This window comes from Ambystoma mexicanum, chromosome 6p, assembly GCF_040938575.1.
Source record: "Ambystoma mexicanum isolate Mex_15411 chromosome 6p, UKY_AmexF1_1, whole genome shotgun sequence".
In the NCBI taxonomy this organism is placed as follows: Eukaryota; Metazoa; Chordata; class Amphibia; order Caudata; family Ambystomatidae; genus Ambystoma; species Ambystoma mexicanum.
In genome coordinates this window covers 964,052,121-964,075,229 of record NC_090935.1, presented here as the reverse complement: position 1 = coordinate 964,075,229, position 23,109 = coordinate 964,052,121, and the positions used below count along the sequence as shown (strand labels likewise).

The following is a 23,109-nucleotide window of genomic DNA, read 5'->3' as shown; positions in this document are numbered from 1 at the left end:
GTGGGTGCATGACAAGAGAAGGATTGTTTGCTGGTCTTCTCTTTGCGGACATTGTGATTCAAGCCAGTTGGTCGATTTGCTGAGCGAGGTGCGTGTGCCACCAGATATGTGGAGCTTATCCACCAGGTAGGCTAGTGTGCTGCTCGTGACTGCTTTGTAGATGATACATGCAGTCTTGAACAGTATCCTGGCTTGAAGTGGAAGCCAACAGTTCATGTAGGATGGGGGTAATTCGGTCACATTTCTTTGCTGCCGTAGTAAGACTTACTGCAACGTGGTGGACCGCTTTTAGGGAATCCAAGTGAGTAGCTGGGAGCCCTGTCAGAAGAGCCCATGTTTTCAACTTCTGAATCACGTGTGAGGAGACCACAAATGTATACCTTTTATTTACAGCTATTTGATTAAATTGAGCAGGTTGTCATTACCCTTCTTGTCCTCTGCAGACTTGCTCACTCCATTTTGCATAGGTTTTCTGCATCTTTAATTGTCTAATACTTGGCTCTTGCAGATGTTTTCTTCTTTGCTTCATCTAAGAGAAATATGTATTACGTACATGGCTTATCCTTTTGACAGGTATCCACGGGTAGAACTAGATGGGGGGATCTAGCACCCAAATCTTCCCCTAATAATCATGGTATCACATAGTGACTCAGGTAATTTTGCTTGGTTATTGCTTTATCTTCAGTAATCAATCAATTTTTGTGATGTTCCTATTGTTCTTTTTCCTTAAAATATTAGTTGTTTTCCAAGTGAAAATTAACTTTATTTTATTCGATTTCTATGGAATGCAACTTGTTTCTAAAAAATATGACTCCACTTGTGCCTTACAATTATTCCTTGAAGTAGCATCCTTTATCCCAGACCAATAGACTCCTCTGTATTCTTCACACAAAGCTGTTTTTCCAGCATCTCCAGACTCTGCAACCCTGGTCTGTCTCTGAGGTAGCTTGTTTGGTTTTAATACAAGTCTGACATCCATCTTTCCATCATGGCTGCTCTAGCCACGTTATGTGTTCCTCTGGAGGAAGCTTCTATTTGTCTCAACTACCTTGCATTTATGCTTATATACACTTATTAGTCAGCAGGTTACTTTATCTTCTTTGCATAAATGATTTCTTCATATTCGATTACATGTTTCTCTTGTTACTTCAGTTACATCTTCATTCTTTCAGTATTTGCATATTGTTCCAGTGAGTCTCAGTATCTTTCCTCTATGATGTCACTCTGCTCTTGCCAGATTTCACTTATAGCTCTATTAGATCCAATGGTGTGTGCAGACATCATTCCACCATGTCAGTGCGAGGGTACATTAGATACGGTTGTCTCAGTGCATATAGTCTCTCATACACTCGATGCGGTATTGGGATGATACCTTATGTTCTACATAGGGCTCTTCTCCTACTGTTCCAGTATGATGGAGGTGAGGGGGCAGGAACATGTCCCCCGCTCCTCTACACAACATAGAGTGTACATATTATTGCCATTTTTGAATAGTCTTGCCAAATACAAAGTGCTAATATTTATATGCACATATTTTGCTGAACCTTATTCTATATAAATAAGCTGTTTTATCACGTAAAATATTGTGTGCAAATTCCTTTGTGGGAGCTCGGGGGTCACTGTACTTAAGAACCAGCCTGCATCACCTCCTGAGAGATTAAGCCCTGGTTGCTCGTCTATTGCTATCATATAGAGAACTTTGGCTGGGATGCCCTTTGCCTATGTCCCAACCATCTTTTCCGCGCACCAACCAGCACTGCCATATTCATAACGCCACCAGACCCAGGCTACAGTGCTTCGCCTAGCAAACAGCGCAGCTCCCTTTTTTTAAACAAATCTTCCAGTCTAACCGCTGATATTTAAAGAAAACTTCCCCCTTGAACCACGTCCTGATGAAAGTCCGGACCCTTCATTTTACAACACCACTACGCTCAAGTGAAGGCTTACTCCACCCCGGACTGGAAACATATTTCTGTGTCGACAACCAATACTACTATCTGTTTAAAAGTAGTAATGTAAACCCTGTTCACACAATATGTTAGTAACCTCCACTTTAAACTGTGATGTTTAAAACAGTTCTAATTTTGTGTTGAGGTTTGGCTCAAGTAAACCCTTGAATAGGTTCTGTATCTATATACTTACTGTTTTTATAGTGTGCAATAATGTTTTGAAGAAATCTACTTGTTTTGAAAATTTCTCTCCCCTGACCCCCCTTTGCCAGCATCTATACACTGGCAACCTGCTTCTCTCAAGCCTATCTTCTACATACGGTTAGAACAGGGGTAGCCTATGACTCTTCTCTTCTTACTATATATGCCTTTCTGAGTCAGGTCCCCCTTCAACAAAAAAGAAGGCTCCAAGCCCCCCCTGTTTCTACCCAACCATATAAAGGGCAGAAGTACAGATAACCCCCTCCAGTCTTTACAGGAGTCATCTCCTGCCTGTCAGCATGTTAATGTTGCAGAGACCCACAACGTGAACATACAGAATGAAAAGAGAGGTAAACATAAGTGTTGTTACTCGCCCACATTCAATGTAGGCCATTGTAGCTAGGCAGGAACACTTATCATCTTTTCTATGTTTAGTTTACTTTATCTGTGGTAACGCAAACATAAGTGTTACTACCTGGCTAGACTGGCCTACATATTCACTTTAATATATGCCAGTCTAGCCAGGTAATAACACCATGATTGCTTTACTCTTGACAATGCCATGCCACTATGATAAAGTATATGCAGACTGGCACTTATAGCATCAGTCAGCATACACCTTCTTAATGTGGCATGGGCAGTTTTTACTTCACATCAAGGGAAAAGCAAATATAAGCTTTATTATTTGGCTAGACTGACCTACATTAGTAGTGCCAATCAGCATTTGCTTTCTGAAGGTAACATGATCTTTTTTACTTTGCATCAAGGGTAAAGCAAAAATTATAAGTGTCATTGCATGGCTAGCTCAGTCTATGGTGTCAGTGTACATTTACTTTCTCATTGTGGCATGACATTTGTTAATTTTCACTTGGCATCAAAGGTAAAGCAGACATTATGAGCTTTATTACATGGGTAGGCTGGCTTACATTGGTGGCTACAGTCTAGCCATAAAATCCTTGTGTATCATGGCATTTTTGTAATTTGCAACAAGGGTAAAAGCAAACATAAGTGTGATAGCATGGTACACAGGCCTATCTTTCTATAGCCAGCCTGGTTATACTGTTTTACTGTTGCAGGCCTGATATGGAAATACTGGCATATATTGGTGCAGTAGTAATGGACATGTATAGGCACAGTCAGCATGAACATATTTTATATACTGGCGTATGTGAAGAGGAATAGATCCTCTCCCTCTTTGGTAGTAGATAGGTGAAATTGTCATTCAAGGGTATGTGTCCCACCCTCCAGTCCAACATTGTAAAGGTCAGAAGCATTTTTCACTGAGGCAGCCAGACTGCCTTTATTATAGGCAGGTACATTATACAATAGTTGACACTACACACATTTATTTAGGACAAACATAAAACATAAAGATATGCTTACATTGTGCACACCATAATTAACACAGAATATAGATTTCTGATATAGAATATAGGTTAGCTAAAGGCAGCCTTTGCATTACAGATGGCTACCGGCCTCAAAGCCCAAAATTTAGAAGTGTTGAGCAAACAGAAAATGTATTGTCGTGTGCAAAAAGGGAGTGCATTGGGCCGAGGCCAATATGCAGTGATTCAGAAGTTTAAATAGCAGAATAGATGTTTTTAATGGTATTGCTTACAGATGAAGCTGGCAAAAAATCAGACAAAAGATAAGGAAGGGGGATTAGCCAAAAAGAAACTAGGCAGATAGTTTATGTCTTGGACATAGTGTGCTTAGAATTCTGAAGCAATGAGTAATTTCCAAAACCTGCTTTTTCCAGTTTTACGGTCAGGAAATATATCTAGTCATTTAGTAAAATTTGGAAAACACCTAGTCATGATGATTAGCATCGATTTGGTCATTGTGACAGAAAATGATCATGTTTTTCAGGAAGTGTTCATGTCCAATGGAAGCTAAGTGATGTATTTGACCTTTAAGTAAATTGCCCTATCAAAATAGAAGGTTCATATTAGCATACATTTATGGTTGTCTAAAATGTAAGAAAAGCTGAGATATTCTTTTTTCAGCCTGTAAAATGGGTGATTAAAACAACATGCTCCCGGCTAGTCGTTATCTGTGTCTGTCATTTGCACATCCTGGTTCCCTCCCAGGGAGGCTGGCAACAGGAGATTATCCTAAGAAATTGACCATTTAACATTTGGCTGACCACAATGTGACGCTTTGAATCTTTTGACAGATTAACAGCAACAAGAACCTGAAACCTTCTCTGATGAGCAGCGTTGCTAGGCACAAAGACATTTGCAACAAGGGAAACATGAGAGGGAAAAAAGGAGTCTGCAACTGATCTCTGTGTTTCAAAAGCCTATCTTCAGGCCAGGAAGTGCAGCAGATGGAAGAGAAGGGAGCCAACCTCCATAAATTCATGGTAACGTATCGCTGTGCAAATGACAGGACAAAGGGAAAACATACTGATAGCAAGGGCTATTGAAAGTGCTGTGCCATCCTCTGTGAAGAGGCAAAAAATATATGTATAGTTTTCCTCTAGTAAGACTTGAGATGAGCACACTTCAAATTCCCAGAGGGAATAGATTTGGGTGATGAGGTTGCACCCACTAAGGGACAGTGCACATTATGTTGGGGTTTAGCTGTGATAGTAAAGATATTTTGTATTTACCGTTAAATGTATGCAGTGAATGAAGCTGGATTTCATTTTACCGCATATATTTACTGCATATAAATGGACAAAAGGAAATTGGCTTTTTAATGAAAATTGTTTTTGAATATTTGTTATGTTACATGTTTTATTGTGTGATCATGAATACTAACCCATGTTATATGTGGTATGGGGTATGTGGTGTGGTATTGTCTGTTGAATTCAAAGAAAACGATTCTTTCTTACATGTGTTAAGGGATTTTTATTTTACTTTTTAACAAAGAAATACAGTTTTTGTCATAATTGTTATAGAAACAGAGCCACATTTTTGACCAGTGAAGAATCATCTTTAGTTTTAAAAGAAACTCAGTTTGTCAGCGGCTAAGTTGTGGGCTGCGTGTTAGTCTTAGCAGTGCATGGTGGTGGCGCGAGTTATGGTTGCTTAGTTTACCTTAACTGGCAAATTTCTGGGGTTTTTCAGTTTTACTTGTAATCATAACATCCCTTAAACAAAGGTTTTTTTATTGAATTTCATAGGTTTTTATTAGTGCAACTTGACAATAACGTCCCTTTAACAAAGTTTTTTCATTGAATTTCATAGGTTTTCATTAGTCCAACTTAACCATAACGCCCCTTTAACAAAGATTTTTCAGTGAATATATATATATACCCCCCACAATAGGAGACATTATTCCCACAATAAAAGTATAGCGCCAACTCACGCAATAGTAACCCCATGTCCTGTAAAACAAAATATGAAACGAGTGTCAGCTGCTGCCTTCACTTCCACCTTTATTCCCCTTCCCCCAACACAGACTGTACTACCGACACTGCTCTCAGCAATGTTCACCTGTCCAACACCCTTGACATTCTTGGCCCAGTCATGAGGATCATCCGTCTGAAACCCACATCTAAGCGCAACACTTAGTACGACTACGAACTTGCAGCCCTGAAACAAAAGTGCAGAGCTGCAGAATGGAAGTGGCAAACTTCCGGCTCACCCTCTGACAAACTGGCCTGCTGCCAGCTTCAAAGGTATTACAGACTCTATATCCGTGCAAAGAAAAGGGCCCACTTTAAGGCACAGGTATCTGGCACAACCAACAACATGGCTGAACAAAATCTGCAGGGAATCTCCTACTCGCCTATTCCGTCTCAGGCCCTCTGCAATGTCCTGGCCACTCACTTTACCACCAAAACTCAGGACATCCTGAACAGCGTGTTACTCACCCTCCCAACCCATCCCTCGCTCACTTGCCTCCCTTGGCCACTCACCCTCCTACTTCCACCTTCTCCTCCTTCGCCCTTGTCACACCCGAAGAAGTGACCAGAGTTGTCTGCTCCATGAACATCTCTTCCAAACAGGTTTCCCCTTGTTTATCCAGAACCTTCAAGGAGAACATTGGCTCTCTCAGCCCTACACTCACTGATCTTTGAAACCGCTCCTTTGCCACTGGTTCTTTCCCTTCATCCCTGAAGCAGTCCCTTGTGCGCCCCCTCCTTAAAAAAACACCAGCAGACCCTACCTGCACACCCAACTACTGCCCTATCTCCATAACCCCCTTCCTGGGGAAACTGCTGGAGAAGTTGGCCCTGCCCCAACTCAACTCTCACAGTGAACTTGTTGGTGATCTCCACGACAATCAATCTGGATTCTGAGCATCCAGAGGCATGGAAACTGTTCTTCTAAATACCCGTGAAGAACTGGTCACATCCCTGGATTCCAACTCCCCAGCTGTCTTCATCCTTCTTGATCTCTCTTCTGTCTTTGACATGGTCAACCACTCAATCCTCATACAAAGGCTCCACGAGATCCTGGTAATCTCAAATGGACAGGCTGACCTCCTTTGTAACTGACTGCTCTTCCCAAGTCATCCTGGGCACCTTCTTCTCTCCTATCTCCTCCTCCACCTGTGGTATCCTACAGGGCTCTATCCTCTCACCTTGGCTCTTTAACATCTACCTTACTCAGCAGGCACTCCTCATTTCCTCCTTCTCCCCCAACTTCCAGTGTTATGCTGACAACACACAACTCTTCTTCAAACTTCCAGCTGACCCTCTTGCACCTTCCATCATCCCTAACTGCCTAGCTGCCATCCAGGCCTGGTGCACTTCCAATGATCTCTGCCTTAATGGCAGCAGAACTGAGATCCTTCCCATTAGTACTCATGCTCCCAAAATCTTCCCTTCACTCTGGCCTTTCTTCATGGGCTCTCCCCCTGCTACTTCTTCTGAAGCCATAAACTTTAGAATCATGTCCAACTCTTCGCTCTCCTTCCTACCTCACACTCAGGACATTGCCAAGAAGTCCCACTTTCAGCTCTTCCTTCTCAAAGGAGTTCGACCTTTTCTCACCTTCCCCCAAAGGCTCAATGTTCCCTGAGCCCTGGTTCTCTCTAGGCTTGACTATTACAATAGCCTCCTCCTGAATCTACCTTCTTCCACTCTGCGACCCTTCCAGCTATTACAGAATAGGGCAGCAAGATTCATCCTTGCCCTCAAGCTCAGGGATTGAATCTCTCCTGCCCTAAAAAGTCTTCACTGACTCCCGGTTGCTTCACAGATTAAATTCAAATCCCTCTGTATAATCCACAAAGCTGTCTGAGGCTGGGGGTCACACAATCTGCAACTCTCTTTTACCAAATATTCCCCCTCTAGACCTCTGTGCTCCTCTGGCACCAACTCTTTACGTGTAAATCGTTTCGCTAAACAGAGGGCAGGAGGTCAATCACTTTCCTCAGCCATCCCCTTCTTTGGAACAAACTCCCACTCCCTCTTCATCTTGAGCCAGACTTTTTTAAAGCGCCACAAGATGTTCTTCTTTACCTCTTCCTTCCCCTCTTCTCTCCTCTGCTAATCTGACAGTGCTTGATTGGTTTCCAGGCCCATGTGCATCTTGGGGCCATGACCACCCAAACGGAATCACCCCAGCTTCTGTCTATCCTCAGCACTTGCCTCGGCACACCCTCCACCATGGAGCCTCACACTTACCATACATTGAATTTGCTTACTGTTAATTTACAAATTTTGATTTATGTTACAAAAAAGGGTGTCATTTGTGGAGCACAGGAGGAATCTGTATACAGCCTAAGTGGGGTATAGTGAAACAAATGGAAGAAACATTTTGAGAAAAGGTAAGTACTAGTGGATGAAAGAGGGAGATTAATAAAGAGTCAAAGATCAGGTGCCCATGGATGCTAGAAGTGTGTGGATCACCTCATTTATTATTAGAGGAAAGAGGACCCAGGTGAGTACAAGTGAAGGATAGTGAAAGATACAGTGTTTTCCAACTGATAGCATTTCTCCTCAGTAGAGTGTAGCAGGTGTAGCTAAAGTATAGCATATTTATAAGTATGGCCACAACTAGTGAAGAAGGCAGAGAAGACTCCTGGATGTAAGAAGGTAGAGTAACCCTTTTATGATTATGTCAATGAAAATTATTGAAAGTATGTTTGATATATGTTATGTTTTAGTAAAGGAACAAAGAAACAACGGGCCATGAAAACTTGCTGCAGCTAAAAATAAAGCAATAATGGACTGATGAAGGATCTGTGAACCCAATATGGAGAAGAAAAGAGAACCCAATGGAAGATGTTCTTAAGCGAGATGATGGCCAATAAATGAACTCAAATCAGCTGGCAAATGGGGACAAAGGAAATGTTATGGGGTGGAAAAGAGAAGGAATGTGGGTTTACAAATGGATATTTAATAACCTACTACCTACTGGGAGAAAAAGTGGAGAGAAGGAAAAAAAATGAATGAATGAGCTGGTTGTATATAAATGTCATTTAACGATATCTCCCGATTTTCTCGTAGTGGCAGGATCACTTGTTGTGCATGTAAATTAATGTTTAATTGGATAACAGGCGTGGGAACAAGGTGGAAGTAAAGAATGTTACTTTCTGGGGATACATAAATACACACAAATAATAGAAGAGGGCAACATATGTTGCATCTTGGAGAAAAAAGGGATTCATATACAATAGATTAGAAGAATATAACATGGTTGGAGACACTATTGGCCCTTTAGGAGTTTTCTTGCACAATACCACCCATATTTGAGATAGAGCACTAAGTTAAGGGGCGTGACTGAGATAGGGATGCATAGGTACATTGCATGCAGGGGAGATAAATAACAATTATGTGGTTCAATATATCGACCAGAGGGCGGAATGAAGAGGAATAGATCCTCCCCCTCTCTGGTAATAGACAGGTAAAATTGTCTGTCAAGGGCATGTGACCCGCCCTTCTGTCAAACATTGTAAAAGTCAGAACCATTATTCTTTGAGTCAGCCAGGCTGCCCCTATTTTAGGCCGGCACATTAGAAAATAGGTGACACTACACACATTTATTTAGGACAAACATAAAACATATTGGCCCTCATTACGACCCTGGCGTTGGACCATGGTGCTAATAGCACCATGGTCCATGCCGGTAACTTACCGACTCCGCCATGGCGGAATGGGGAATTACCGCCCCATTCCGAGGTTGGCGGGGCGGTAATTCCCCATGCCGCCATGGCCCTTCCCCATTCCCATTTTTGCCCCATAGGGCTCAATGGGAAAGGGGAAGGCGCTAAGTACGGTGCCGCAAATTGCGGCACCGTACTTAGCACCAAGGTCCCTTTGCGGGTTGGTTTTTAACGCCTGCAAAAAGCAGGCGTTAAAATCTCCAACCCGCAAAGGGACCTCGTAATCAGGCGTTCAGGGGTTAACGGCGCCGCCGCCTTTTACGGCGCCGTTAACCCCTTAACGCCAGGGTTGTAATGAGGGCCATTGACATGCTTACACTGCGCATAACATAATTAACACAGAATACTGATTTCTGATAGAGAATATAGGTCAGCAAAAGGCAGCCATTGCATTTCAGATGGCTACAGACCTCAAAGCCCCATGAAGATTTAGAAGTGTTGAGCAAACAGAAAATATAGTGTTGTGTACAGAAAATGGAGTGCATTGTGCAGAAGAGAGTATATTCAAAGTGAGCACATAGGGTGGTCCTCTTTTTTAGGGGGCTGTGTGGATAAGGACCAGCATATAGTGAAGCAAAACAGATTCCACAAAAACATGCACAAACACTCCAAGAATTTGTCATCTGGTTGAACACACAGGAGCCTTGTATCAAGTTCACAAGGACTAGGAGTAAAGACAAGATTGCTTTTCTTGATTTAGAGATCTACAGGGCCGACAATAACCGCTGGGCACCACTCTATTCAAGAAACCTACAGGTAAGTACACGCCACTACTTTTCAACAGGTTTCATCCCCTGAGCCTCCGTGAAAATCTCCCTTACATTTACATTTTTTTACATTTATTTATTTATAATGCGCACAATGGACCCGTAGGCATGATGGTGCGTACAGACAAACAACATAAAAAGATTAACAACATGAAACAGAAAAGAGGGAAGGATGAGAGAGGGAACTCAATAGCAATCAGGGAGACTTGGACTGTCCAGAAAAAATTAAAGAACCTGCAGCCAAAAGAGAGTACTCAATGGGTCGAGGCCTAAAGTAACAATTTACAATTTGAATCAGACATAGGTATATATTTACATCGTCCAAAATAGATTCAGGAATACTCAATTGGTGAAAGCCTAAAGTATCAATTTACAATTTGAACCACACCTAGATATAAATAAGCATCGTCCAAGATAGGAAGAGAGGTTACTAAGCCTGCATCCACCTACTACACAATCAGTAGATTGCAATGAGCATCAGTTGCTCAGATTAATCCTTCGTGCAAACTTCAGGTCCAGTGTTCGGACCACTCCAGGCCCAGTTCTTTGACGTAACCAGGCAAGTACCTTATAACGTAATGAGTCTCTGGATTCTTTCCCCTCTGGTTTCTGAACATTAGTTATTATGAAGTTCCTTTGATCCAGGACGAAAGATTTAATACCCATGTTCTCAATATTGGGCATGAGTTGCTTCTTAGAATGCACACTTCGAAAGTCACCTGTTTAGAAGTCAGTGCTACTGAGTGATTAACAGGGATTTGCCCCGGATTAGGAGTACATGGTTCATAGGCATCCTTTAGAGGTTCGAAAGCCAAGGAATGGACGGGTAAAACAAATCCCTTCTGCAGGAGGGAACCTGATGCGGAAGACGTTACAATGTCTGTTTGGCAGCCTTGATGGACCCCATGTGGGGAATAGAAGGTTTGAATTGATTTTTCCGGGCGATCTGGTGCAACATGGGTGACAAGCTGGTGCTACATAACGGCCAGTTTTTGCAAATTAAATGCAATTGTAGCACCAGGGAAAATGTTGACATCAATAGCAAACATCTCGCCTCCAGATTAAAAGAACGAGGCTACCCCAATCACATCCTATCCAGATCCCTCAAGCGGGCTCGCCATGTAAATAGGGACGACAGTCTAACAAAACAAACTTGTACAAAAGAGGATAAAATGACTTGCATCACCTCTTTTTTGCCCATAAGTAATTTTGTACGCAAAAGCGTTCTAAAAAACTGGGGAATGATTAACACTGAAGACTTCAGAATGAATAAACCTCATTTTGCGTTTAAGCGTATGCTTAACTTGTACACACATGTCCCATCCCTCCAGGGAGTACTCCAAAAACACAAACATGCCTATGGGATTTACCTCCTGTAACTAGCCACTTCAAATGCGGTAACTGCTCTGTCTGCCGTCTCACCAGTAACATCAAGGAGATAGATCTTAAAGGCTGTAAATGGCAATTGAAAACATTTACCAATTGCTCAACTAAGTGGGCCATCTACGGAATCAAGTGCCCATGTGGGCTTTTGTACATTGGTAAGACAAAAAGACCTATAAAACAAAGGATATGTGAGCACCGCTCGTGTGAAGAATTCCATATCAGATAAACCCCTGGTGGCTCACTTTTCATAAGCTAAACACTCGCAGGAAGATATTTACTGGTTTATCATCCAAACAGTACAAGCATACCCCTGAGGGGGCAAGAGACCTCAGATTAAGAAAATTAGAAACAAACGTTTTTCTTTGATCTAAATACGGTAAAGGAGGGCCTCCACATTGCCATTGAGTGGAATCTGTTTATTCATTAACATAGTTAATAGATTAAGAACGACACTCAAAATCCTGTGACTTGACACTCTCTAAGATAGAAAAAACTCATTAATTGGAATAATAAGAAGTAACCATAATGGGATGTAACCTCTGCACCTGTTATTGTTATTTTATACTCTCGATTGTGAGACGTGCGCAGGGGTGTTGCTAGGTCTGGAAAAGACCCGGGGCTACACTGATGTAGGAACTGTCGGGACTGGGGGCTAGCTAGCCTTTTGCTTGTAGCTCCTGGTATTCTATCCGGGGCTACAACCAAGAGATCAGGGGCTATAGCCCCCTTAGCCCCCCCCCCCCTAGCAACGCCTCTGCATGTGCGCATTTCATCTTAGACTGGCACGAAATGAAAACATGTCTCATGGTTAATACTGCCAAATAAAAAGTCACCCAGGCCCACATAGTTATAATGCTGTAACATCATCCCCTCCTTATGATAATGCACATCAGGCATATGAAACAATGTCCGTAAATAGACTGGGACACATATTAGAGTCACTTAAAATGGCGGACTTAGTCATGAACGACACACAAAATCCTGTGACTTGACACTCACTAAGATACCAAAAATCTCATTCATTGCAATAACAAGAAGTAACCATCACGGGATGTAACTTCTGCACCTGATAATGTTATTTTATATTCTCAATTATGAGATATGTGCGCGTTTCATCATAGAGTGGCACAATATGAAAACATGTCTCGTGGTTAATATTGCTACATAAAAAGTGACACAGACCCACATAGTTACAATGCTGTAACATCACCCCCTCTTTATGATAATGCACATCAGACATACGCAACAATGTCCGTAAATAGACCGGGACACATATTATAGTCACTCAAAACGGCGGACGCAGCCACGTTGCCATCTAAACGGCGTTAACGTTGCAACATCCAACACGTTCATACTCGTGACTCGACAATAGGCCAACTCCAGAGCTATTAGCAAGCGGGGTAGTGTTATTTTATTCTTACAGAACACTGATTAACATCAATGCCCAATCCTGAACATTACGTTGAATAACGCCCTCATGGCTCAGGCAAAACCTACATAGCCGGATGTAGACACTATCTTCCTCAGGTAACCCCTGCTAACCAGTGTATATTGAGTTCACGATTAAATTAGAAATGTATATTTCCTAATTTAGCTCACACAGGTCATGAAAACATGTGTGTCATTTTTCTGACTATAGGTAAACATTGCATGATATAGAAGGCAATCCAACCTAACACTGTGATCCCTCATAGGAAGTAAAATATTGCGCTCATAGGTAAACACTTTTGCGAATTCTGTCATAAATATAAATGTGTGTTATCTGCACATTGATTATGCTAAAACATAAAATGAAATACACAGTTATAGACTAATGTCTCCCAAAAAAAGGGAGAACCAATAGTAAACTTTCGTTTACTTTGTCATCTTTGTTGCAGTGCATTTTTCAAGCAATGTATGTGCCAATTGATAAGGCTATCCTTTGAAAATGGCACCTCATATGCTCCTAAGAAATTGAAGGTCAGTGAATTTCCTTTTCCACGTGACATTATCTGAAGTGTTCTGCCAATACACATTTTAATAACTAGGGTGTTCTCTCTGGGTTCTTTTACGGATCGTGTCGCCTTTTAGCACTATGTATCGCCCATCTCACTATTACAAAGATAGTGTTAGAACTTTGCAGTGTCCTGACCAAGGGAACACATGACATAAATTGAACAGTGAATGTGTTAAAAATCCTAGACCCAGAAACACGATTAAGTGTTGACAAGAGAATAATAGTATTCTAAAGGGCTACTGATTTAAAATCCTTCACTTTTTCTTACTAACCTCACCCTTTTCTGGTTGCTATAATGGCAGAAAATCCATTAAGGCAGCAATGTACGTAGGCTAGTGAAATTGAATGTTTTGCCTATTGTGTTTTTTTATGTGCAAAATTATTTCTAGATTTTTAAAAAAAAATATGTTGTATATTAATTAAAATATGTATTGTTTTGATAAAGTTTGTGTATTTTGGTCTAAATTAAGTTAGATGCTTCTCCAGATCTGAAACATGTGGTCATTTCACGCCCTGAATATATGAAGGAGGGTAGCTGTTTTTGTGGAATCTGATTTTCGTGCATTGGGCAGAAGCCAATATGCAGTGATTCAGCAGGTCAAATAGCAGAATAGATGTTTTTTGACAGGGTTGCTAACATCGCAGTCCCCCAATATCCCACCTCATTCTTCCTTGTCACAGTCCCCCACTTACCGCAACTCACTCTTCCTCTTCACATCCCCCGCTACATCACTCTTCTTCATTACAGTACCCCACTTCCACCACGTAACTTTTCCTCGTCACAGTCCACCACTGCCACTCACTCTTCCTCTTCACAGCTCCACACTACCACCATATCACTCTTCCTCATCACAGTCCCCCAATACCACCACATCACTCTTCCTTGTCACAGTCACCCACACCCATGTCTCACTCTTCTGCATCACAGTACCCCCTACCCCACCTCACTCTTCCTCATCTAATCCACCCACTACCCCACCTCACTCTTCCTTGTTACAGTCCATCCCAAACTACCCAACTTCAGTCTTCCTTGTCACAGTGCACCAACAACTCTACCTTATTGTATTCTAGTCACAGTACCCCATTAGTAATCTCTTCTTATCTGGTGGACACAAAAAAGGATGTAATGCCTTATAAACCCTATGCTGCACAGCTGGTGAACATATATTGATAACACATGATATGACATCAGTTATGTTATGGGGGAAAAAGGCAGAGTTACAGGTGGTGGGAGATACAGCAGAACAAACTCCTTGAAATTCAGTGAAAAAACTTTATTTGAAGCACCTTTAAAGTGAAGCTATCTAATGCAACGAGACCAGAGAAATTCAGTGGACAAAATGTTAATTGAAGTGCCTGTAAGGTGCCAAATTAATGTCACAAAACCCATGACATTTAACAGGTGCTGAAAGCTACGTCCCTTAACTATGAGGACCCCATTGCACAGCCCCTAAGCACACTGATGACATCACTGATGACATCACTTAAGGCATCATCAATTATATCACTGGTACAGCAGATTGCATGTGCGAGTATGAGGGATGCAACATTTATACAGCATTTTTCTGCATCTAAGGGTTGATCCAAGTGCAAAGCTTGATTGCAGTTTGCATTTAAAAATACTGTCCATTTACATCCATGTCATTCCATCTACTTATTGTCGGTATAACAAATCAAAAGGTGTGCCTTGACCATTTCGAATAGTAAAGGTTAGGGTAGGGGGCCTGCAAGGGTCTATAATGTTAAAAAAAGAAACTTTCATTTTGTGAGGATGCACGATTATCAGGACTAGAGTAGCTAATGTACTGGAGGGACGGAAGTTGTAATTGTTTTCATACTGGGGGTTTGAAGCCAGCATTCCACTAAATGTTTTGGACCATGACTCCCATGATCCCTCACCATTGTCTATGCTGGGTAGGGCTACTGGAAGTTGTAATGTAAATATTCTGGAGATTGTACAGGAGAAAACATTCCTCAGCATACTGACATCTACCCACCAACATAAGCACTGTTGCTGGTGCAGGTGACTGGCAAAAGGTTCTTAAAGTTCAGGGAGGCTAAACACCACTGCCAATTGAGATATGGGACACACAATGTCGTAGGTCCAACCTTGCCAATGGCACCAAAATGACACACAAAAACATATATGTCCCTGTGTTTGGAGTAGTCTGCGGAGTGATGTCACCTGAAACCCAGGCAATTGTAGCAACAATTCCTGCATATGTACTGCCCTGTCCAACGTCTGTTAGAAACTGGGCCACATTGAATGTCAAGTCCTGAGAATTCATGGGGTGAGATTTCTAGTTGACCAGGAACCCCAGGTGAGTGAAGAGAAAGCAAGCAGAACATACAAAACCCTCCAGCTGCACCATTCAGGATGCTATAACAAGCCAATAGTCCAGGTATGGGAAGACCTGCACCCCTCTACATGAAAAGAGGCCATCACTGGAGCCAAAATGTTTGTGAGCACCATGGGGAATGTCTGCAATCGATACGGGAGCACCCTGAAATGGAAGTGATGTCTACCTACTGCAAACCTCAAGAACTCCTTAGACTTCTGATCGAGATATAAAAATGTATGCACCCTGATGGTCAGTGGATGCCAAGGAGTCCCCTTTCTCCACCAGGGGATTGATTCTCTGAAGTGTCTCCATCTTCAACAGGAGTCTTTCCACATACCGGTTGAGATTCTATAAATCTATCACCAAACCGGAACTTGCCAAATCCCTTGGGGACTAGAAAGATACTGTAATAGAACCTCCAACCTACACAGTCCTTGGGAACACTATGAACAGCCCTCTTGTCCAAAAACTGGAGGATAAGCGCTGACTGAATGGGCAAAAAACTCTATTCTGTATCCTAGCCCCACACCTTGATTGGCCTATGGATCAGACGACCTGTGTTACCATTCGTTGAAGAAATATCACAGATGTCCCCCACAGGCCTCCTTCATCCATCAGTACTCCTGCCCTTCCAGATCCAGGTGTAACTTGTTCAAATTCTGATCAAACCACTCCTCATTCCTCTGCCTGCTCATCGGCCAAGAGTGAAGCAAGAGTTTTCATTTTTGTGAAATGATGTGAGCTTGGATCGGAATGACTTGTTAACCTTCTGCTGGAGCTTTTCCGCAAGATTATCTAACATAAAAGCCTGATACAACTGTCCACCAGCAAATCACCAAATAGGGCCGCTTCGAATCTGTTGCCGCTTGGACCCCTCAGAGTGTCAAACCCTGAGATGGAGGTGACGTTGTCTGTAAACCATTGCCTCCATAGCCATATCGGTAGACTCCATGAAAGGCCAGATCTGACAAACAGTTCACCTGATTGCCAATGTCCTGTTTCTGGAACCCCCCCCCACCCCAAGGCAATCTGGGTAATATAGGGGTTTACGGAACTCAGCTTCGAGTCACTATTCAACCAAGATTCGTCTGTAATCCAGCTACTCGGCTTTGGCTGAATACTTCCTGCAAAAACCAGGATTGTGGAGCACTGCTTCAAGATCAGGACTGAAAGAGCTACCGCCCCACTGGTGACACATTTTCTGGAATAGGGACACAGCCAGGATGATCTACGCTGGTGTATCATTGCCAAAATTGAGAGCATGGACACCAGTAGGAGAGAAATGTTGCTGGCCAAGAGAGAACAGTTCTGGCTATACAATTTACAGAGTCACATTTCTGCCCTCAATGACAGGGAACAATGGCTCCCACTGGGTTGCATTTAGTCATTATGCCTCCAGTACCCTTTTGCATGCATAGAGAAGGCATCAGCTCTCCACTTGTGACAATTCTACTGGCCGTGATTCCCATGCACATCACATGCACCCCCAGCCCAGTTTGCCAGCTGGGTCCCCATGAGCCCCTACGAGCATCAGACACCTCCTTCGGTTGGGCCACTCTCCTGCTGGAAGACCTTCAAGAATGCCCCCTTTGGTGTTAGTCTTTTGGTAGAAACCACTGCTGTCTGTGGACTTGCCTCCTGGCAGGCCCAAAATGCATCAACACGCAGCCCTGCAGACTCTGGGATCTGCTGCGCCCATACCCCTCTTTTTCAGGCATGTGCAAGATTTATTTCAATTCATTTTGCACACATTTTGTACATATATCCACTGCCATGCAGGATGTGCAATATTTGACGTGCACCGTCTCCACCTACCAACGGGAGTCAAATCCGCTGACAGCCGGAGCTGCGTTTCAGGCCCCTATGACAACCAAGTAATTCGGGAGGAACCCCAGGATGCACTCATAAAGCAAATAACCGAGTGCGGTCTCTATCTGTTTGCGGGTGGGGTCAATTATTAGCAATCATAAGATAGAGTCAACTCTGACAGGTTAGAACACTGAAAAGATTATGCAACTATATCTTTCAGCATCATTAAAAACAATACAATAATTCTTACAAGAAAAATCAAACACATGATTTGTCTAAAACTCAAACAGCAGGTGTTGTTCACTAGTCCTTCTGAGTGGACATTGGGATGCTCCTGCACAAATAGTTACAGCAGGAGAAAAGTATGTATAGTTGTCCAATTGGTTCACTACATTGTCTTCATAAACAGCTGGTGAGCTCATTGTGAGATCAGTGTGTATCGAAAAGAAATCCTACCTTGCTGTGTTTATCATACATGGCAGGTGGCGATGCAGGGGCATAGAGAACTTGATTCCATCTTAGCACATAGTCGGCAGCAGCGCATTCGTTTAAGCGCTGAAATGACAGAGAGCTGCAGTCAGTATGCATCGTATTGGAGGCTTTCATGGCCGTTGAGAGAGTCGCAAATGCTGCGTGAGTGCTAATGTAAGCGGTACCGATGGTTGATCTCTCACCTTATTGGCGATCTGTTCATCGTGTGTGCGTATCCTCGAGGTAGTGATCTCTGGCTGCCCTCGAGTTGTTCTGATGGCAGAAACGGGTAACGGTTCCCCAGCATTTTACTTGTAAAGAACTCCAGTGTTTAGCATTGGTTGCTAGGATACCAATCGTAGCCAGGGGCTTGATTAGTCCTTCTTCGCTCTTCTTCGGTGAGTAACCACCATGGGTGCCGGTTTATAGTGACATTTTCGAATGTAATAATTTCAAATGCCTTAATGTCGAATGAATAATGTCGAAAAAAAAATGTCGAATTTTTTGTAACATTTTTTTTGTTGAATGGAGGGGGTCCCCCCAATCCCATGTTTTTTTTTATTGACACTTTTTTTGCTAACTAAACCCAAAAAAACTATAAAATAAAAAAAATATATTCAACATTTTTTTTCGACTTTTTTTTTCAACATTAATGCATTCGAAATTATCCATTCGAAATTTTAACTGGACACCATGGGTGCCCTCTTGGAGTGGACGTTATATTGTGGAGAACACCATCTCACCCCGTTTTGACTCTAGCTTGTGACGCTACAATGCAAAATGTTGCATGCAGATCCTGTGATATGTGTTTCCTTTTAGATTGGGGGGGCTCCTCATATTAGTGTGTCTCAATTTTCCTCGAACGTGCTGCGAGCCACAGTTGGTGGATCTTTGACATCCCCTCTGGGTCTCCAGTGTGCCAGTCTTGTCCATAGGTGCTGTCTCTCCGCATCTGGGTCCTATGATTAGTGCCTCTTTACCTTATCAAGGGTTCTCTCTAACAGTATGTCTCCTGTCCACTGGTCCTCTCTGTGGTGACTCCATGGGTGACAGGGGCCATTTCATGTGTGTCTCCATTCTGTCCATCCCATCTGTAGTTGGTGCCCCTCGGCATGGGTGTCAATAAGTTGAAGTGTAGGGGCCTCGGATATAAAAGCCTCTAGTGGGTGGTTGTCCATTTGGCCATGGTATACGCGTATGTCCTTATATTCTATCACCACCTTTCAATCCTTTATTTTATGCCACTCTATAGCCTCGTGTGTCACTGCCTAGGATGTCGATAATTTCTTGTTCTTTTTTCAGTAGTACGTTTTCCATGCGCACTGTGTTGTTGCCTTTCAGGACTTGCAGGGCGGTCCATGAGAAATCTTCATAGCCGTGGTTCTTCTCCACGAAATGGTTAACCATGGGAGCCTTCTCAGTTTTGTTCTTCAGGCAACTCCGATGTTCCATCATTCTGGTTTTAATTTTTCTGTTTGTTTTCCCCACATAGGGCAATCCACATGGGCATTTGATCAAGTAGAACACATGGTCTGTGTTGCAGTTGAAAAAAGTCTTTTGTACCCACTTTTTGTTTGTGCCAATGTCCACCTCTACTTCTTTTGGTTAATTTGCAAATGCTGCACGATCCGCATGGTTAGTGTCCTTTTGGTTTTTCCATCCCCCACAGTGATGTGGTGTTCTGGCCAGAATTTCTGTTGGTTCTAAGTTTGCTACAACTGACTTTGTTGCCAACAGAGAGGCTTTTCTTTGTATGCAAATACCAGGCTTTCCAGAGGGTTCTTAGTGGTCCTGAAGATTTGCCAATGTTTCTGGATCACATTTCTAATTTTTAGGCTCAAGTCAGTGAATGTAATAATGCATACTATTCTCGTCTCTGGTGGTTTAGCTTGTTTTCTTTCGAGGAGGGCATCCCTGTTATTATTACTCGCCATTTTCAAAGCCTTCCTGATCATTTTCATTGGATAGCCTCTTTTTTGTAGTTTAGTGGCCAGTATTTGTGACTCCTCGTCAAAAGTTCTGTGTGATATTTCGTTTAAGCCTGAGGAACTGCCCAAACGGCAGGTTGTCCCAGAGCTGCTTGACATGGTGGCTAGTATGGTCCAACAGTGAGTTATTGTCCGTGGGTTTATGGTATGGTTTCACTATAAGTATGCCTCCTTGGTGACAGATGGTAAGATACAAAAAATGTGTGGTTTGATTGTTCACTGTCATAGTGAATCTGAGATGAGGATTGGGTGAATTCAGCCATTCAAAGAACAAGGCAGTGTTTTGCGTGGAGCCTTCTCATATGATGAGGATATCATCTATGTAATGTGTCCACTTCTTGATGTTTTTTATGAAGGGATTGGTGTCATTGTAGATGTGTTTTTGTCAAAGGTCTCTACGTACAAGTTGGCTAGGCTGGGAGCCATGGTTGCCCCCATAGCGGTGCCTTCGGTTTGTTGGTAGAAGGTACGTTGGAACTCGAAGTAGTTTTTCTTCAGTGAGATCTGAATGCCTCATAGCTCGTCGAGACCGAATTGCTAGAAAACACTCAGGCTTCACCAGTCCATCGTCCATTTTGATGGCACATAGGACAGCATCAGCAGGTTACTTAGTAACCGCTAATGCCTTTCCCCTCCCTCTCCCAGTACAGAGGGTTATGAGGCAAGGCTACAATCAGGCCTGCTACTCCTCAGCGTTTTTCTGCATATTTTCCTGGATTCACTCCACCTCCATATTTTAAGCGTGATCGGGTCTTTCAACCTTTGCTTGTTAACTGTCCCACACGCCCGGCAAGGATTTTATAAACTTGCCGAACCAATTGTACGCAGCGCGTTCTGTAACACGCTGACCTGCTCCACCTAATTATGTCTCCGCAGACCAGACCACAGGCGCCACACAATGGCACCTTAAGACATGCAATTTGCCGATGACATCTGTGACAGTGGGTTCCCCACTTGGCATACTGTAAATGCAGCCGTCTTTGGCACATGGATTTTTATACAATTCTGACTTCATAGAGTGTGTGCTTGGTTTTTAACACACAATATTCACTTCATCACTTGGGGTTGTTGTGGGTACTTCCAATCACTAACAAGGCACTATCCTCCTGAACAGCCTTGGAACAGTGAGAATCCCTTTCATCTTTTAGGTTGACAACACTCTATTTTTTTATCACTACCTTAACACACTGATTTTTTGTGTGTGTTTATATTCTTAGGATAATTAGGAGTACTTTTTTCGTTCAAGAACACTTATCTTGGGCCATTTTGAACATCTCCTTTCCAGGCCTGATGAGAACTAGCCACCAATAGGGACAAGGTTGAAACTAGCACAGGGTGTATAGCTCCAAGGACACTAGAGTTTTGAAGACAAATATTTTTTTTTATGTCTCTTCTAGTAGACTGTTGTTTTGGAATGCAAAACTTGAAAATGTCTTCTTTTTTGTGCTTATGTTATGGACTTACAACTGTATACATTACCCGGTTGGTCAAGTACCTAAGATTGTGACTGTGGACACAATAAGGACCAGGACATTTATTGATGATTTGATGTTTTTTTATGATGCTTTGACTGTGATGATACAAGGGGAAGCACATGGCATTTACAAATTGTCTTTGTTATTTTGGGACGAATACTGTTTGTATACATTTATTTATACCTGCATGAAATTAGTTGTGTTAGGGAACTGTCATATTGTTGAGATTTTCGATAAAAAGAATATGTTTTTGTCTACAATGTGTTATGTGATTCATTTCTTGTTAACCCTAGATAAACCTTTGTGCGACTACTATGTGCATACATTATAATGCAGAATATGTTTTCTAAAGCACATTCCAAGGGATGATTTCCCTGGCATTATCACTGAGGTTGCATAAAATGAGCCCCACCTTGATCTTCATTAATCTCCCACTATATACGCTGCCTCACACCAAGGAGCTGAAAGCAGGGTGCACCTCTGATTATTGCATTCCTTTCAGAGAGGTCTGTCTTGGGCCAGCAAATGCACGTTAAAAGTAACACTGTCTTTAGTCTGTGAAGACAAATGCTTGCTTCAAGAATATGTGCATGCTATCTGTCCCACAATCGGGCTTCATCCTGTGTCAAAATCTGAAAAAAGCAATTGGGTTGAGGATCAGGTTCTGTGGCCCCTGGACAGCAGAATAAAGAAAGACAGCTAGCAGGGAAAGCAGAAATACGAAATAACCACGTAAGAACAGCTAGTAATCATTCTTTGTCTGAGTGAAAGCCCCCTACCTCCACAATGGCTCATTTCAATTGCGAGGCGGCCTCAGCTAAATGTGGCCCCTCCACTCCCCTGACATGGCTTTCCAGGTTCATCAGCTATCTTTTCAAACCCCAATCCCACTCCCCCACCCCGGCTCAGGTATCATGAGGTGCACCTTAACTGCCTACATGTTTTGTGAGCACATGCATAATGAAATGTATGTGTTTCCCCGTGGCACTGCTGGCATGCATTGAGGGCACAGACATCATGAAGTATATTTCACTGTGGATCTGCAGGCATCTATTGGGGCCAAGGGCATCTTGACATCTTTCACTGAGGCGCTGATTGTATTAATTGGGGTCAAGGGCATAATGAAATGTACTGTGGTGCTGCAGCAGGTAGCGGGGCATCATGAAGTGCAATTCACTGTGGCACTGCTGGCATACATTGAGGCAACAGACATCATGAAGTATATTTCACTGTGGATCTGCAGGCATATTTAGGGGCCAAGGGCATCGAGGCATTTTTCACTGTGGCGCTGCTTGTATTAATTGGGGTCATGGGCATAATGAAATGTACTGTGGTGCTGCAGCAGGTATCGGGGCATCATGAAGTGCAATTCACTGTGGCACTGCTGGCATGTACTGTGGCCAAGGGCATCATGTGGCTCTGACCTCCCCCATCCTTCTAGATGCAGCTCTCCTCACCCTAAATGTGTTCCTTTCATTGCCACTGGGGACAATTGAAGTGGTGAAATGCTCCTTTGACTTTTGAAGGGGTGATGCTGTGGGCAGAGAGGGGGTGCTGTAGGGTGCTGTCCTGCAGGGGACACTACTCAAAGAGTACATGATTTTTGTTTCATGGCAAACAATGGTATGCCCTGCTTTCACACACGATTGCTTTGCCTTTC

General features: G+C 42.7%; 1 long non-coding RNA gene across 1 annotated transcript in view; it reads right to left on the bottom strand.

Annotated features, from left to right (window-relative positions):
* Positions 1–18,287, bottom strand: part of LOC138510997 (uncharacterized) — a 375,175-nt gene extending 356,888 nt beyond the window's left edge. The window contains exons 1-2 of the long non-coding RNA XR_011280523.1: positions 18,190–18,287; positions 17,972–18,070 (exon numbers count right to left, since the gene is read on the bottom strand). This is a non-coding gene — a long non-coding RNA (uncharacterized lncRNA). The remainder of the gene's footprint in view (positions 1–17,971; positions 18,071–18,189) is intronic.
* Between the last annotated feature and the right edge of the window lie 4,822 nt (positions 18,288–23,109).